This window comes from Eubalaena glacialis, chromosome 1 (assembly GCF_028564815.1).
Source record: "Eubalaena glacialis isolate mEubGla1 chromosome 1, mEubGla1.1.hap2.+ XY, whole genome shotgun sequence".
Lineage (NCBI taxonomy): Eukaryota > Metazoa > Chordata > Mammalia > Artiodactyla > Balaenidae > Eubalaena > Eubalaena glacialis.
The window spans coordinates 7,367,340-7,386,365 of NC_083716.1; the positions used below are offsets into that span (position 1 = coordinate 7,367,340).

At 38.8% G+C, this 19,026-nt stretch overlaps 1 protein-coding gene across 1 annotated transcript in view; it reads right to left on the reverse strand.

The window, feature by feature from the left end:
- The window catches only part of ZRANB1 (zinc finger RANBP2-type containing 1), a 68,457-nt gene extending 51,688 nt beyond the window's left edge, over nt 1–16,769 (reverse strand). Inside the window, exon 1 of the mRNA XM_061185307.1 lies at nt 16,326–16,769. The gene's annotated coding sequence lies outside the window, so the exon portion shown is untranslated. The remainder of the gene's footprint in view (nt 1–16,325) is intronic.
- Nucleotides 16,770–19,026: the final 2,257 nt, after the last annotated feature.

Here is a 19,026-nt window from a genome sequence, read left to right on the forward strand (position 1 = left end):
GATCCATCTTAAGCTACTGTAGAACCCATCTTAGCATGATTCCTTTACACAGTTTCAGAGACATCACAGGTCAATCATGTACCCCAAATTATAATCCCAAACAAAACTAATTTAATGTTAACAACCTATGACAAGTTACTGAAGGTCTACTACGCACTCAGAAACGTGGAGAGATATAACTACGTAGATAAAATACTGTCCCTGTACTCAGGACACCTTCAATTTAAGTAGATGAAAGATGACTACGGCTTTCTTAAACGTACATGGAAATGGGGAGATTACCTCCAAGACTGCATATCAAGCCAGCATTTAAAATATAATAAAACAACTTTCGCAAAAGCAGTGAACATGCTACTTCATTCAGAATTTGATTTCTTTTATCATCTTATCTATTCTGTTCACACTGAACAAATTAGTCCCAATTAACAATATCCACAGGAACCAACCAACAGTCACTACTAAACCTAGTCCAACTAAAGGCCACCTTTTTAACCAAACACTATGTTATCAATGTGACAGAGAAAGGAGGGGTAGAAATTTTTAAATAATCAGTGAGTTCTAATACAAAAGAAAGAAAACGATTTGAAAAGCAGGCACAAACAAATGAATGAAATATTCCAAGGCAAAACCAACTCAGAGCTACTCTCTTGTCCAAAAACATCTTGTTCCCAACGCCTCGACTCTGTTCAAATTTGTCATCTTCCCTAACATCTAATCCCCTAAAGTTAGTTGAATTAAAACACTTATTTTATAAAGACAAATTATTTACAAGTGTTATTTATTAATAGTGTGAAGTCATTCAATTAGATTACTTTTCTCACAATTCCTACTGTAATGAATAACAGGAAAGTAGGGTGGGATTTTGTGAGTTGGATTTTCATTGCAGAGACAGGGGGAATAAGTAGGCAAAAGTTTAGCAAAGGGCAACCTGGGAAGGAATGCCAAAGACAGCAGCAGGTTGAAAGGACTGCTTACCCAACCATTAGAGATGGATGTATGTCCAGGCCAACTTTGTTACTTCACAACTCTGCCAGGGTCAGCCTTGTCCAACTAAGAAAAGAAAATAGCTAACACTTAAGCATTTACTGTATGCCAGACACTGTTCTAAGCACTGTACCTATACATCAGGTAATCTAATCTTCAGAACCCTATGAAACAGGTACTACTATTATCTCCAATTTTAAAGACTGGAAACAGGAAAAGAGAAGTTGAGCAACTTGCCCAAAGTCACAAAGCTACTAAATGGCAGAGCCAGGATTTGAACCTGGGCATTCTGGCTCCAAAGTCTGTACTAGACAGACAATGTAATAAAAATACATTTATACTGCAGCCCATAGTCACTTATTCCCACTATCCAGAATTTGGACAATTAATAAACTGCATGTAGTGCCTCACTAAACAGTCTTTCCTAGATAACCAATAACATACAATATCTAAACAAGCAAACTTAAAAAAATAAAAAACTTGTTAACACACATTTTGCTCACATTTTAGCTTTTTAAAATTACACAGAATCTTCCCAAAGCTTATCTAGATTGAGAACTACTGCCAAATGCCTAAAAAGTTAAGTAAGCAGGACCTAAAAAGTTACTTATAAAACAAGATATACTAAATTTTCCATGTAAAATTGAGTGGAAAAAAAAAAAACCAATCTGAGATATTTATCACGACTTTAGACTATAAAATGCCTTAAGTATTTTTTATTTTGGAGGCAATCCCTGGGGAAGAAAATATTATTAATAAAAGTCAGCCTGACTTCTCTTAAACCAATACACTAATCCAGATTACTAAAGAAACCACTGTACATCAATTAAAATAATAAAGCCCTCCATTTGCATTGAGACAACTGAAAAAGGGAAAAGTCTCCCCAAATGACAGGTGTGTATTAATCACACTACCTATACATAACCTTGTGTTAAAGAAAAGCAAAGAATGACTATCTGTGAGATAATTAATAAATCATTTTTATCTCTAAGAGCCTCCATTTTCTCATCTGTGAAAAAATAAATGAGTTAAACAAGATGATCTCCAGAATCTCCACCCCATGCACTAAACTCTAACTTGCAAAGTCTCACATTCTTCTATGTAAAGACTCACTTTAGGGGGGATGATAAATTGGGAGGTTGGGATTTATATATAAAATAGATAATAAGAACCTACTGTAGAGCACAGGGAACTCTACTCAGTACTCTTTAATGGCATATATGGGAAAAGAATCTAAAAAGGAGTAGATATATGTATAATTGATTCACTTTGCTGTACATCTGAAACTAACACAACATTGCAAATCAACTATACTCCAATAAAAATTTTTAAAAACTCACTTTAAAATCGTTTATTCAATTTATTTTGCAAATACTCTATTTCCAAAGTTAATTAAAACATTTTTTAACTTTTCCCTGCTCCATCTGTGACAAGTGACAAGCTCAAATTTTAAAATATATACTTAATATTAAGTTAATGATCACTTAATGTATCTAAGCAGTAACAAAATCCTATCTCTAAAACAAAGCTATACCATACATCCATACATCATACCACCTATGAATTATCTGTGCCAAATAATAGTAACAGTTATCAAACCTGAATGTGATCAAGCTTCTAGATCTAACTACCAGTTTACAGGATCACAGGGGATAGAGGAGAGAACTGATTTCCGTGGAGATGCAATCAGCAAATTCCTATGGGTGTGTGTATATTAAAACTTATATACATGTTAAAAATTAATTTGAACAGTGATTTGATGTTAAGAAGTTATTAAAATGTTAAGGTGTGATTAACAGTATGGTACCTATTTTTCTAAAAGAGTACTTTTCCCTTAAGAGACACATACTGAATTATTTACAATGTTATAAGATGGCTTGAATTTGCTTTAAAATAATCCACTGGGAAGAAGCAAGAAGAATATAAATGAAACAAGGCTGGCCATGAGTTGTTAACTGGGTGATGGATACATGAGAATTTATTCTCCTAGTCTCTCTATATGTATATATGTTTGAAATTTTTCATAATGAAAAGTTTTAAAAATCTATCAAGAAGGTAACAAATGCTATTATAGACTAAGAATTAAGGCTTAGATTGCTAAGACTAGAAAAGGAGCAAGAAGCAGTATACTGTATATTGTTAACAGTGCTACTCAAAACTTGGTCCAGGGCCCTGTGATATTCTACAAACTGTTTACTAGTCTGTAGAGAAACTGAGAGTAAGCATTTACAAACTTTTATAGCAATTTTACAGAATAATTTTATGATTGCTGAAACTACTAGTAAAACATGTGAGCTTGTATTTAAGACGCAATGTTAAAACTTTTGGAAAACGTATGAATATAGCTTCTTTTTACAACTCGCAGGTATGGTTCATTAAAGAGAGAAAATATATCAAAATATGAACCGAAGTTTCTTTCATGCTAAACTTGAAAATGAATATCACACATCAGAAAACCAAGACAGACAAATTGAAGTGATAAAAATCTGTCTTTTCAATGTCTCTCATGAACACAGAGGCAAAAACCCTCAACAAAATATTAGCAAATCAAATCCAACGATATATAAAAAGAATTCTACACCACAACCAAGTGGGGTTTATTCCAGATATGCAAGGCTAAGGCTAGATCAATGTTCAAAAATCAATTAACGTAACCCATCCTATCAACAGGCTAAAGAAGAAAAAAACAAAAAAAAAAATCACATGATCACATGCATACATGCAGAAAAGGCATTTGACAAAATCCAACATGATTTTAAAGAAAAAAAAACCTCTCAGCAGGTTTCATGGGAACCTTCTCAATGTGATAAAGAGCATGTACAAAAAACCTACACTTAACTTAATGGTGAGAAACTAGAAACTTTCCAGCTGATATCATAATAAAGCAAGGATGTCCCCTCTCACTACTCCTTTTCAGTGTCAAACTGGAAATTCCTGCTAATACTGTAAAACAAGAAAAGGAAATAAAAAGAATACAGATTGGAAAGTAAGAAATAAAATTGTTTTTATTCGCAGATGACACGATTGTGAAGAAAATCCAAAAGAATCAACAAAACTCCTGCAGCTAATACAGGATTATAACAAGGTTGCAGGATACAGGTTAAATAAGTAAACTGCTTTCCTATATACCAGCAATGAACAAATGGAATTTGAAATTTAAAACACATCGCCATTTACATTAGCACTCCCAAAACTGAATTACGTAAGTATAAATCTAACAAAATATGTACAAGATCTATATCAGGAAAACTACAAAACTCTGATGAAAGAAATCCAAGAACTAAATAAATGGAGAGACACTTCACGTTCATGGATAAAAGACTCAATACTGTCAAAATCTCAGTTCACGTTCATGGATAAGAAGACTCAATATTGTCAAAATCTCAGTTCTCCCCAGCTTGATCAAAAGATTCAATGAGACCCCAATCAAAATTCCAGCTAGTCTGTGGGTACTGACAAACTGATTCTAAAGTTTATATGGAGAAGCATAATATCCAGAATAACCAACACAGTAAGAATAACCAACACAGTACTGAAGAAAAAAAAAAGTCAGAAGACTAACTACCCTGACTTCTACACTTACTATACAACTACAGTGATCAAAACACTGGCAAAAGAACGGACAAACAGATCAATGGAATAGAACAGACAGCCCAGAAATAGACCCACATATATAGAGTCAACTGATATTTGACAAAGAAGTAAAGACAATACAATGGAAAAAAGAAAGTCTTTTCAGGGGGCTTCCCTGGTGGCGCAGTGGTTGAGAATCTGCCTGCCAATGCAGGGGACACGGGTTCGAGCCCTGGTCTGGGAAGACCCCACACGCCGCGGAGCAACTGGGCCCGTGAGCCACAACTACTGAGCCTGCACGTCTGGAGCTTGTGCTCCTCAACAAGAGAGGCCGTGACAGTGAGAGGCCCGCGCACCACGATGAAGAGTGGCCCCCGCTCGCCGCAACTAGAGAAAGCCCTCGCACCGAAACGAAGACCCAGCACAGCCAAAAATAATAAAATAAATAAATATTTTTTTTAAAAAAGTCTTTTCAAAAAATGGTGCTGAAACCATTGGACATCCACGTGCAAAAAAAAACAAAAAACATAAAAAGGACTCTTAGACATAGACCTCATACCCGTCACAAAAATTAACTCAAAACGGATCACAGACCTAAATGTAAAATGCAGAATTATAAAATTCCTAGAAGATAACATAACAGGAAATCTAGATGACTTTGACTATGCCAATGACTTTTTAGATAAAACACCAAAGACACAATCCATGAAAAATATACTTGATAAACTAGATTTGTTAAAATTAAAAAGTTCTGTTCTACAAAAGACATTGTCAAGAGAATGACAAGATAAGCCAAAAAAATAGGAGAAAATATTTACAAAAGACATATCTGATAAAGGACTGTTATCCAAACTATACAAAGAACTCTTGAAACTCAACAATTAAAAAAAATAATAAACAACCTAATTAAAACATGGGCAAAGACCTGAACAGACACTTCAAGGAAGATATACAGATGGCAAACAATACCTCATTAGAGAACTGCAAATTAAAACAGCAATGAGATACCACTATACACCTATTAGATTGGCCGAAATCCAGAACACTGACAACACCAAATGGTGACAAAGATGTAGATCAACAAGACCTCTCATTCATTGCTGATAGGAATGCAAAGTGGTATAGCCAAGTTAGGAAGAGAGTTCGGCAGTTTCTTACAAAACTAAACATACTCTTACCATATGACCTAGCAATTGTGCATCTTGTATTTACTCAAAAGAGTTGAAATTTTATGTCCACACAAAAACCTGCACGTGGATGCAGCTTTATTCATAACTGCCAAAACTTGCAAGCAACCAAAGTTCATTATAAGTGAATGGATAAATAAACTGTGGTACATCCAGACAAGAAAATATTATTCATCACTAAAGAGAAACGAGCCAGCAAGCCATGAAGAGACATGGAGGAACCTTAAATGCATATTACTAAGTGAAAGAAGCCCATCTAAAATGGCTATATACTGTTTGATTCCAACTATATAACATTCTGAAAAAGACAAAACTATGGAGACAAAGATCAGTGGTTGCCAGGGGTTGGCGAGGGGGAGGGATGAATAGGCCGAACACAGAGGATTTTTAGGGCAGTGAAACTATTCTGTATGATACTATAATGGTAGATACATGTCATTATACATTTCTCAAAACCCATAAAGTGTACATACCAAGAGCGAACCTTAATGTAAACTATGGACTCTGGTTGATATTTATGTGTCATGGTAGATTCATCAACATAACAAATGTACCACTCAGTTGCAGGATGTTGATAGTGGGAGAGGTTATGCATGTGTGGAGGGAGGGGTATAAGAACTCTGTACTTTCTGCTCAATTTTGCTGTGAACCTAAACTGCTCTAAAAACTAAAGATTATTTTTAAAAATCTACTTCTTAATGTTTTTTAGTCACTAATATCCAAGAAACATTAAAAAAAAAAATCAGTTCTCAAAGAATGATGGGAAGTTTTAAAAAAAGGACACAAGAACTTTTGGTGTGAACCTAAAACTGCTCTAAAAAATTAAAATCAAATCTGAAATATGTTCACACCTAGAATTTTAAATTAAAAAAAGACACAGAAATTAGCATGAAGGGCTCACACTGGCCAAATCTGGATCAACTCAAGCAACCACATAAATAATAACAATAAAGGATTTTTAAAACACTGACTAAAACAAATATACAAAAGTCTACACACAAACTAACAGATAAATAATGGAGGAGAAAGTTCTTCCTTACAATAGAAATCAAACTAATAAATGCGAAATGAATAACTGGATTAGAAATTCACCATTTGGCAATCTCTACAAGAGATTCAGAAAAGAATCATCAATAAATGTTAAAACTAGTAGGTGAAAATTTGAGAATTAACAGGATATTTAAATAGTCTCCAAGTATCTCCCAACAATAACTGGTATATTACAAAACCTGGTAGACACCTTAACCAAGTAATCAAAGTTAACCACACCAGTAATGACATCATTTGCCTCTTGATATGTTGTACTAAGAACAAAACATCACCTCTGTGGTATTCTTGCTAAAAAGTACATACTCTGACTCTGATCACGAGAAAATATCAGAAATGCCAATATTAAGAGACCTTCTACGAAATTACTAGTCCTATATTCTTCAAAAACATCAATATCATGAAAAACAAGGACTTCTTTGTTCCAGTTAAAGGAACCTATAAAAAACATGGCAATAGACTGCAACTCATGATCTGAGATTTTCTTTTGTCTTTATAAAGAATATTAATGGAACAACTGACAAAATTTAAATAAGATTTATAGAATCTTATAAGAATTAATCATGCAATGTTAATTTCCAGAGTTTGATAACTCTATTGTGGTTACATAAGAGAAAGACCTTGTTTTTAGGAAATACACACTGAAATATTTAGAGATTAAGGGATATCAAGTCTGCAATTTACTTTCAAACAGTTCTGGGGGAAAAATATATTTGTACTTATATATGTCCACATCACACAATAAACCTTATAATTTACAAAATACTTTCACATACATCGTTATTCTGACAAAAACCACGAAATAGGTACACAACAGTCCTTTTATGAGAGTAAATGTGGCCTCCTATATCTAAAAATTTCTCAAGAATTGTCTGTTCTTTCTACCCCTACAACCAAGCCCTAGTTCATCGTTTCTCTCAAATATTTTATTTATTATTCTAACTGGTCTTCCAACCTTCATACTCCACATCTCTGCCAGAGTAATCTGTCAAAAAAAAAAAAAAAAAAATCTGGTGTTGCTATTCAGCAGCTTTAAAAATTTCAACACCCCAACACTAAAGTGAAAAATCCTAAACAGGACATAAAAGAACCTTCCAAGCACAAACACACGGGTGTGTCAAGAATATCCTACAATATTTCCCTTCAGTGATTTACTGCCTTTCACCAAAGCATTATTAAGGGGAAATCTACTTTATTTTACCATGGGAAGATCAGTTCCATCTCTTGTTATTTCATATAGAGAAAAATGTACTGCACTTTTTAGATGTGAGTTCATGTCCCTCTCCACCTCTTACTAAGTCAGGGATATTGGCCAAACCCTTAAGATCCAAGCCTCTTCATCTGAAAAAATTATGGTAATGCCTTACCTGTCCTTACACGGGGGTTAACACCAATAATGTCAAGATCCACATCCGATAATTAATATTATGAACAAATATCAGCGTGAAATAACACCACCTTAAATTTTATATGAAGCTTTAGGTCACAGAACACTTCTATTATTTCACTTCATCTTTGGAACCCTCAGGTACTTTCCTGTAAGGTACCCCAGAATCCTTCTGAGGTACAAGTATCTTCATTTTAATGACAAGGAATCTGTGGCTTCAGGAGAGGTGAAATGACTTGCCCACAGTTACAAAGCTTTAGGAAGTAAGGCCCAGATTCTGACTCCTGTTTTCTCTCACAAATGCACCACAGCCTTCCAGAGTTACAAAAACATATTTCCCTAGAACGAAATGTGAATATTAGGTTACAAGATGGACTGACTGTATAGTTACTGTCTCTAGCTACAACAAGACATTGACACTATCTCCAAAACAAATCCCAAAATCTGAATTTTTCTCCAGATTACCCTACCATGCCCCTAGTCCAAGCCACCATCAACTCTCACATGGATTACTACATAACCTCCCCACTAATCTTGCTGCTTCTATTCTATCCACCATCCTCGCATGGAAGCCAGATGGATCCTTTAGAAACATAGACCAGGTCACAACACAAGGACTTAAATCCTCTAATGGCTTCCCAACCCACTCAGAATAAAATTAAAATTCCCGTCTTTCTTGCAAATCTTTACATAAAAGCGGATTTTGTTCTGTTCCTTTTACAAGCAAGCTCATTCTCACCATAAGAGTTTTGTATTAGAAATCTCCTCTGCCTAGAATTCTCTTTCCTCATATTTTCACATGGCCAGCTCTTGTCATCAAAAACTAGGTTTAAATATCACCTCCTCAGAAAGATTTTCCCTCACCAGACTGATGTCATTCTCCACCACATTACCTTACTTTCATTATATTATCTGCAGAGCACTTATCACTACCTGGGTTTGGTTTGGGTTTTTTGTTTTTTGTTTTTATTTTTGTTTTTCCTTGTTTGCTCTCTCTCTCTATACTAGAATGTAAATACAAGTAACAGAGACAGTCTTGTTTGTAGGGTTATCGCAACATCCAGTACAATTACTTTCTAAAATGCTTAACAGTGAACAAGTCGTTACTAAATGGTTTAACTTGGTAGTCTTTGTAACAGTATTTTATGTAATCTACTTTTTTGAAAATCCTAAACAACCTCAGATCACACAGCAGGTGCCCAACAATCATTAACTTAATTTGAATGAATTTCTATATAAACAAGGCCTTCGGATTTTAAGCTTAATACAACAAATATCCTCAAACATACACACACACACACACACACACACACACACACACACACACACACGGAGACAGAGAACCCTTCCCTCTTCCCACCTGTAAAGATGATCCACACTGAAGAGGATCACTTCTCCTTTCTATTTCCCAGCTCCTTGACAATACTAGCTCAAGGGGAAAAGGAGGATCAGGGACTGGAGAAGGAATGAGGCATTCATATCCAGGTGCTATGAGCGCCATTCCAACCTCATCCACATGCTTTAGCCATACTGTACCCTCTGCTGGTCCTTATATGTGGCATGTAATTTTCATGTCTCCATGCCTTCACTTATGATTGCTTCTGCACACGATGTTCTCTCACTCCCACCTCCCATTCTTACCTGGTTCTATATATACCTAGAAACCTGTTACTCCTTCTTCAAAGACTAGCTCAAATGTTCCCGCTTCTGTAAAACCCTTCTTGACCCAATCCTAATCTTGTGCTAAATTAATTTAGTCACTTCTTTACCACTTCATAGTACTTAGTTTAGTGGAATAAGGTTTGTTTCTAATGATCAACTGTGAAATATTCACGTTTACATCTCTATAAACAGTGTTAGCTATACAACAGTTGCTCACTAATCATTTAGACAATAAAAAGCAATTCAATATTCTCCTGGTATCAAAGGATAGTATTCCAAAGATTAGTCTAAAGTTCTACAAATTCCTGTCGTTCCCCTCTTCAAACACAAACTCTAACTTCATTAAATACCAAAAAATGAAGTTAATTACCCACCCCAACCAGAAAAGGATTTAAAAGTGGTTTGTTAAAAATTACAGAAATGATAGGCCTCACGGCGAGGCCAAAAAAAAAAAAATTGCAGAAATGATGTCTTGCCTTCAAAATTCCAATCACAAGCGTACTGCTGCAACTTAATGATCAACACTCAGTAGAAATCCTTTTCTCCATCTGCAAAGTAAGGATAATTTCTTCATACATCCAGGGAATGCTGTCTTGCAATAATCAATTTATAGCTGAGAATAACTATGTTACTAAAGCTAACTAAATTTCAGCAAATGATGCTGGGACAACTAGGCAGCCCTCTGCAAAAGAATAAATTTGGATCCCTATCTAATACTATATACAAAACTTAACTCAAAATTATCAAAGACCTAAATGTAAGAGCTAAGAACTGTAAAATTCTTAGAAGAAATGCAAATCTTCTTGACCTTGGATTACACAATGGCTTCTTAGAGATGACACCAAAAGCAAAAGTGACAAAAGAAAACAGATAAATTGGACATCAAAATTAAAATCTTTTGCGTTTCAAAGGACACCATCAAGAAAGTAAAGAGATAACCTACAGGAGAAAGTATTTGCAAATTATTTGCAAGTCACCTGACTTGTATCCAGAATATATAAAAAACTCTCACAACTCAACAATAAAAAGACAAATAACCCAATTGAAAAATGGGCAAAGGATTGGAGTAGACACTCTCTAAAGATACACAAACGACCAATAAGCACATGAAAAGATACTCAATACCACCAGCCATTAGGGAAATGCAAATAACAACTAGGAGATTCCACTTCACTAAGACGGCTATAGTAAAAAAGACAGACAATAACAAGTGTTGATGAAGATGTAGAAAAATGGAACCCTCATACATTGCTGGTATAAATGCAAAAATGGTACAACCACTTTAGAAAACAGTCACAAAGTTCCTCAAAGGTTAAACACAGAGTTACCATATGACCCGGCAATTCCACTCCTAGGTATCAATATACACCCCAAAAAAATTAAAACTTATGTCCACACACAAGTTTGTACACAAATGTTCATAGCAGCATATTTCATAAAAGTCAAAAAGTGGAAACTACTTAAATGCCCATCAATCAATGAATAGATAAATATAAACAAAATGTGGTATGTACCCATACATGGAATATTAGTTATTCAGCCATAAAAAGGAATGAAGTACTGATACATGCTACAAGATGCATAAACCTTGAAAATGATAAGTGAACAAAGCCAGACACCAAAGGTCATATACAGAAAGTTCCAAAAAGCGAAACTTGAATTTACACGCACTGACAACTATTTACACAGCATTTATATTATATTAGGTATTATAAGTAATCTAGATATGATTTAAAGTATACAGGAGGTTGTGCGTAGGTTATACGCAAATACTTTGCCATTTTATATAAGAGAACTGAGTATCCCTGGATTTGGGGATTCAAGAGGGATCCTGGAACCAATCCCCCACAGATATCAAAGAATGACTATATTGTATGATTCCATTTATATGAAATGTACAGAACAGGTAAATCCATAAAGACAGAAGTAGATTACTGGTTGCCAGGAAGTGGGGCAAAGAGGGAATGACTGCTAATGAGTACAAGGTCTCTTTTGGGGGTGATGAACATGTTCTGAATAGTGATGGTTACATAACTTTGTAAATACACTAAAAACCAATGAATTCCATACTTTAAAAGGGTGAATTTTTTGTTTTATGAAATAAACCTCAATTAAGCTGTTATTGTTAAAAATTAAAAAACGACGGAGATAGATGCAACTGATTTCCAACAATGCCTCATCCACTTGAATATTTTTTATTTTTGCGAGGGCTTTCTCTAGTTGTGGCAAGTGGGGGCCACTCTTCATCACGGTGCGCGGGCCTCTCACTATCACGGCCTCTCTTGTTGCGGAGCACAGGCTCCAGACGCACAGGCTCAGTAGTTGTGGCTCACGGGCCTAGTGGCTCCGCGGCATGTGGGATCTTCCCAGACCAGGGCTCGAACCCGTGTCCCCTGCATTGGCAGGCAGATTCTCAACCACTGCGCCACCAGGGAAGCCCGAATATTTTTTATTTATGTAAATTCAATCCACATAAAAATCTGACTTGCCAAACAGTACAAAATAAAAAGCCAAAAGTGTGTTGTGCTGGCTGAGAGGGGGTAGGGCAATTTTCCCTCAATAAATAAACTATAAAAATAAAGGAAATTAGTTTTTTCATTACTAAAAAGTTCAATTCACTAGGCACCTGAAAAATTTTATGTTCCTGACCAACCTCCAATTTAAAATTCAAACTAATGACTCTTCTCAAATATTTAATCTTAACCAAAATACCACCCTCCCAGAGAGCAAAGAATGCTTACTGATCCAGATTTCTCAAGTGGTGAAATTACTGATGTAATTCTGTGAAAGTCCCTTCTACAAATGCAAGTAGCCTAAGTAAAAATGCTTAGTATTTCTGGAAAATTAACAGATTAATTTTAGCTTCAATTATGCTAAAAAGGTTTCTGAAGCTTAAAAAAAAAAAGTTTTTATGTAAACTAGTTTCTAAAAACCAGTCAATTTCAGGGGAAAAAAAAATATTTTGATGAACTGGAGGAAGAACACAAGTTTCCACAAAGATGCAGTGGATAAATCAAGATGAGTTACTGCTAGGAGACTATGTATCCGTAAAACATCAGGCCTCCCACTCACACATACAACACAACAGGAACATACACACCTGTTTTCCAACTACATCAGCAACCACCCATGTGCTACATAATTACACGTAATTATCCTTGGGATACAAAAATACTATGGATGGGCTTGTTTGTGTTTCTTCCAACATTGTTGACAGGTAGCAGTGAATCACACATTCTCCTAAGTCTCATCTGCCTCATGATCAATGACACATGCTGCCAACATGTGAGGTTAAGGATGCAAACTGAGACTGCAGATTACTGTCTCCTGCCCATGATGCTAAATGTTACCTATGTATAAATACGGAATGACAACACTTAGTGCCACTGGTGCCAAACTCAAACCAAAGTAACCGCCCCAAACTCAAATCTGAAGTAAACTACAGACCTGTAGTACTTATACCATTATCAAAATGCTGAGCATCCTCTACAGAAAGAAAACCATACTGATAATAGATATAAACATACTGGCCAAAAAAAACTTTTTAGAGACAGCCATGGTTTCAAATATTTTGTCTCGTTAAATCATCAAAGCCCGGGCTTCCCTGGCGGCGCAGTGGTTAAGAATCCGCCTGCCAATGCAGGGGACACGGGTTTGAGCCCTGGTCCGGGAAGATCCCACATGCCACGGAGCAACTAAGCCCGTGTGCCACAACTACTGAGCCTGCGCTCTAGAGCCCGCGAGCCGCAACTACTAAGCCCGCGTGCTACAACTACTGAAGCCCGCGCGCCTAGAGCCCATGCTCCACAACAAGAGAAGCCACCGCAATGAGAAGCCCGCGCACCGCAACAAAGAGTAGCCCCCGCTCGCCACAACTAGAAAGCCTGGGCGCAGCAACGAAGACCCAACGCAGCCAAAAATAAATAAAATAAATTTTTTAAAAAAACCATCAAAGTCCAACTTTGAAATCAGCAACTCCAATACTTAGAAGAGTACAAACTTCATATTCTAGAACACCTCCATAACCAAAATACTTTGTCAGACAATGTATTCACATTTTCAGTGCTTAATATATGGTCTCCACAGATATAGGGTTTAGGGTTCATACCCACTCCTCAAAGGTCTTAAAAATCTAATTGGGAAGCCAAATAAAAACATAAAAAGATAAACTGAAATCCAGGCTAGCATATGCTAAGAAAAAAAAAAAAGAAGAAAACAGTCCCACACAGGAGAGGTATGAATAGATCCCTTGGGGTTGAACTAGTCAAAAAGGCTTCTCAAGAGACAGGTCTGGGACTCGACTGGGCCTAGAGTAAAGGGAGTATCCGTGAATACAAGCAGAAAAGAGTTTCAAACAGAAAGAAAGGCACAAAGAAAGGCCAAGAGGAGGGACTTCACAGGAACAACAAACAAGTTAGTTTGGCTGGAACTAAAGATTCACAAAGGGAAGAAAAGAGTTAAGACTGAAGAATGGATCAGGGCCAGATTACAGAGAAACCTGAAAACCACACCAAGGAGCTTAAACCTTACTTTGCATGTAACAAGGAGAGTTCCGGAACTTTTTATGTTGTGATGTGAGAAGGTGAGTGTTAAAATGTGCAAGATATTATTTACCCAAGGCATTAGCGGAGCACAAATATTCCAGGTGAAACACATCACTGGGACAAAACATATTCAAAGCCCAGGTGCAAAGGCTTATTATTGGGGAAGGTGGGAAATGAGCAGCAATGCTCAAATAATAACACTGAACCAAGTTAAATAAAAAGCTACAGTGGTCTACTTTTGCAGCTCCCGTTTATTTAAAGCCTCTATCTACTATAAAAGCAATATAAGTATAAAGCACATTGAAAAGCTCTCACTGTATCAGTTACACACAGGAGGCAATTTACCTCAAATATCCTACATCTGGATCATGAGTTCCAAAACTACGCTAATCCTCAGACTTTAAATGCAATATGCCAAACCCTTATCAGCATACAGAGCTGGATCAAGGACATAAGCTACCATGAATGAGTTCATCATACTAACCCAAGCACATTTCAAGAGTAAATAAATGGGTGTCTCAATGTTCTGAAGCATTAACAAAAGGTGTTGAAACATCAACAGAAATAAAAATCCCTCATGACATTCAAATAATATCCTCCCCAAAGATTAAAATGTGCCATTACTGTCCTCTCAGTCCCCCTGACAGCCTATAAAAACAATGTTATGAAACTTTAGTATAAGAAGGCGACTGCATATCATAAGACCCAAAAATCAAGGGGGAAACAGGATTCTAGATTTCTTTACAATTGCCTCATTTAATTAATATTAATAACCAGGAGGAGAGATCCAGCTTAATTTTTCACAAACCTAGTTTAATGACTTTCCTAAGGCCCCTGGCACAAGCCAAGATCAATATTCCTTATGGTTTCCCCTGGCTTATGGTTTGAATACTGAGTCATCCACGTTTGATCAAAACATGGGTACCCTTGAGGTCGCACAAGTGATAAAGAAATCAACTAAAAAAAGAGACTTCAGATAGAAAAAACACTCATCATATAACGTTTCCAAGGGTAAAGATTTCTCTTCAACTGTACATTAAATTTATTGACAACAACATAACAGATCATACGGTGAGCAAACAGACCAAAATATTGGATAGAGGGGACGGCGTTTAACCTGAAAGCCTACGGAGTTACGGAATCAATTGACTGAAGTACCAAATTCTCAGCCAGAGTTTCAAAACACCAGTGTTATCTCAAAGATAATGGGCCGGTTCAAACTTCCAGGCTGAACCTAAACTGCTGGTCCCTTGTGCTTAACGCAAGTATTCATTACAGTCCTTTTGTCTGTGAAACGACCCACACCAAACCACAGCGGAGAAAATAATAGAGTTGCACGGAACCATCGTTATCGCAAACGAGAGAGCTAGACGATCTTGCCACGAGTTCCAGCTCCTCCTCCCCAGCCCACCCCCGTCGCCCCCCATCTTTACTTTCTCAGAAAAGGCAACAACGGAAGGCCACCGCGGGAGGCGAAAAGGAAGCGGCCAAGGGACCGAAGTTTGGGGACCAGCACCAACTTGTGGCGATGGACCCAAGTATTTAGGGCCTACCGCAGAGCGCGAGCGAAACCCCAATCCCCAGCCCGGAGGTGGCAGGAAAAGAAGTCGGGGGGAAGGGGGGTCATCTGGCGGAAGAGAGGTGGCAGGGCAGGCGGCGCGTCCAGCCGCGGCTGATCCGTGGTCGGTAAACAAGCCGAGCGGACCCACCCTCCCACAGCCCCGGGCCTGTCCCCGCATTGGGAAAGCCCAAGATGGAAGCGCGGCGGGGCCAGACCTTGCCGCCTCCCTTCTCCTCGCCTGCGACGCCTCCCCGGGGGTCGCTGGCGGACGGCCCGGGAGACCCAGCGGCCTGGGCGCCATCAGGGAGCGAGGGGCCCGGGCAGGCCGCGGCGGAGCCGCGAGGGGCCTGCAGCGGGGCGCCGTCCCGGGGCCCGGTTACCTGGCGGCGGCGGTGGCTCTTCCTCCAGCTCCTGCTCCTCCTCCCAGTCCGACGCTCGGCGCCCGGCGGCCGCGGCGGCGGCGGCGACTCCCCGAGCAGCCCGCGGCGACGAGCCGAGCCCGGCCCCTCTCCGCCTCCCTCCGCGCCGCCGCCCGCCCCGCTGCTGCCGCCTCCGCCCTCTCCCCCCAGTCAGGACATGGTCACCGCGGGCCCGCGCGCGACTCCCGCTGCCGGAGGCGGGGGCAGAGGGGCGGAGAGCAGGCACGGAGGCGGGGGGACGCAGGGGGGAGGGGGGAGAGAGGAGGGGGGGCGGCCTCGGGCGCAGCGGGCTCCTAATGGCGGCGGTGAGGGGCCCCGGAGCCAAAAAAAAACCCCACGGCAAGCAGCACAACGTCAAGACCAGACCCCGCCGCTCGTCGCCCTGTCATTGGCCCCGAGGCCGCCAGCGGCGCAGCCAATGGTCGGCCGCCTCTTTCCGGGCGCAGAAGGCGGGCCGCGGAAAGGGGACGTCACGCCGGCGCCGGGCCCCGATTGTGAGGCGGTGGCGCGGGCCGGCCCCTGGGTCCCGCCCCCTGTGCGGCGGCCGGTTGGCTGGGGCTGCGGGACTTCGGCGACGTGCGGGGCACGCCGGGAGGCGACGGCGCGGCGTGTGCGGGGCACGGGGACGCAGCCGGGGCGGCTCGGAGGGCGTTCTTGCTGCTGCACAGCTCCTAGTGCGCGATCTCTGCTGCTCTTACAGCGGACTTCTAAGTCAACCCCCAAGTCTCACCAAGTGAACTACTTAGTGACAGATTCTGCATCACTTTTTCTTATACAGCTTCAAACTCTTGATAAGACACCAGGGAAGATAAATGTTTAGGTTAGATAATTTCATTTTCATATATCTTTTTTTTACAATGTCTTTGTTTATTCCTGTCCTCGAGGCAGCTATCCATTTATATTTGTGAATGTGTAAATTTATAATGTATGTATTACCTAAGTACATGCATATATTCATGATGAAAAGCCATAGAGTTGTATGCCAATTATATCTCAAAATTAATTTTAAAAATAAGCCATGGATACTTCGCTTTTCGCTCTCTTTTACTACTTCCTAGCTCTAGTATTGGGTAAACCTAATTTTCTAATGGTTTGCTTTTACTGTAAATTCTAACTGTAAGGGAGAGATTAAATTATAGCCATGGGGAAAAAAAAACTGCCGGGAGAATTACGTGAGCCAAAGTTCTAAAGAGAATATGTTATATGGTGATGTTTCGTATATTTCTTTTTTTTTAATATAAATATAGCCAAATAGTCTAAGTCATTTACCCAATTACTAAAACCCCATGAGTATGTCATATTTTTCCGGCTGGAGAGCTTTGCTTTTCTCAATGAGACTTTGCCTTGCATTTTTCATACTTCAAATTTTATTTCAAGAATTCGAATGAGCGTAAAAACACAGAGAGTCTTTAAAAGTTGTAAACCTCTTAGCACTGTCAAAAAGCACTGAGGCGTCTGAAGTTTCGGATGCCTCAGCTTCAACAGAAAGAATGTATTATTCAGAGTTTAACTGGATTTTTAAAACTCGGATGGTGACTTCATTTAGTAAAACTATGCCTGGTATTCTCATAGCTTCACTATGGCCACTGAAGAGAAATACCTTATATAGCTTCCTCTCATCAACAACCTCTTTCCTAATCAGTGGTAAATTTTACCCTTGCAACCATTCCTGTGATGTAGAGATTTTTAATAACCACCATCTTCCCAGAGCAACATTATTTGCTCGAGGACTCATCAATAGAGTTTAAACTGCAACAGTCATTTGCCTACAAAACTTAACACACATTCTCAAACATATAATTAACACAATTGTAGATAAAATTAAACCACGTTATTATGTAAGAACAAATGGTTCCACCAACATTTCACTTTGAAAATACTTTAAGAGCCTCTGAGAACCTCCAGTTTGCCCTTCCTGAAGCTCACCAGCAAGTTACCAAGAACCACAGAATTAGGTGTTTTTGTTTAGTTTGAGTTGTAATTCATTTTGTTAAGGAAAGGGGATATTGTTTAAGCTTATTAATTCTTCATGAAGTTTAGCAAACTTAAAGTCTATGTGTCAAGGAATAACAAGCACACAAAGATGAGTAAGACACATTCTGTGTTTGCGGGAACTACAGCATAGGAAAGAAGACAAGACAAAAATAACCATAATTACAATAGGGGGTAGAATGTGCTGAGTAAATTCAAACGAAAACCATCTTGTAATTGAGAGGAAGAGCAAATCCAAAAATGACTCTATGTTAAAGCTGAAAAGGCACTTGTTACCAAGCCAGTGGTTCTCAGCTCTGGCTACACATGAGGAGCTTTTCAAAATATACCTATCTGGGCCCTACCCAGACCTACTGAAACCATCCCCAGGAGGAGAGTTTGCATTGGCTATGTTTTAGACACACTCCCCAGGTGATTGTAATGTGCAGCCAGATACTGACATTGTCCCAGCCCTGCAGTTTGCAGATGTGGAAACTAATGCCTAGAGATTTTAAGTGACTTACCAAAAGCCAGACCATCTAGGTCTAAAATTAGAACACAAAGCTCTTGATTCCCCAGTCAAATCTCCTTCCCAATGCACCACATTTGAGTAAAAAGGATGTCAGCAAATGCAGCAGACAGCACTGTCACAAAGAAGGATCTAATTCGTGCTGTTTGGCACGGAGATTAA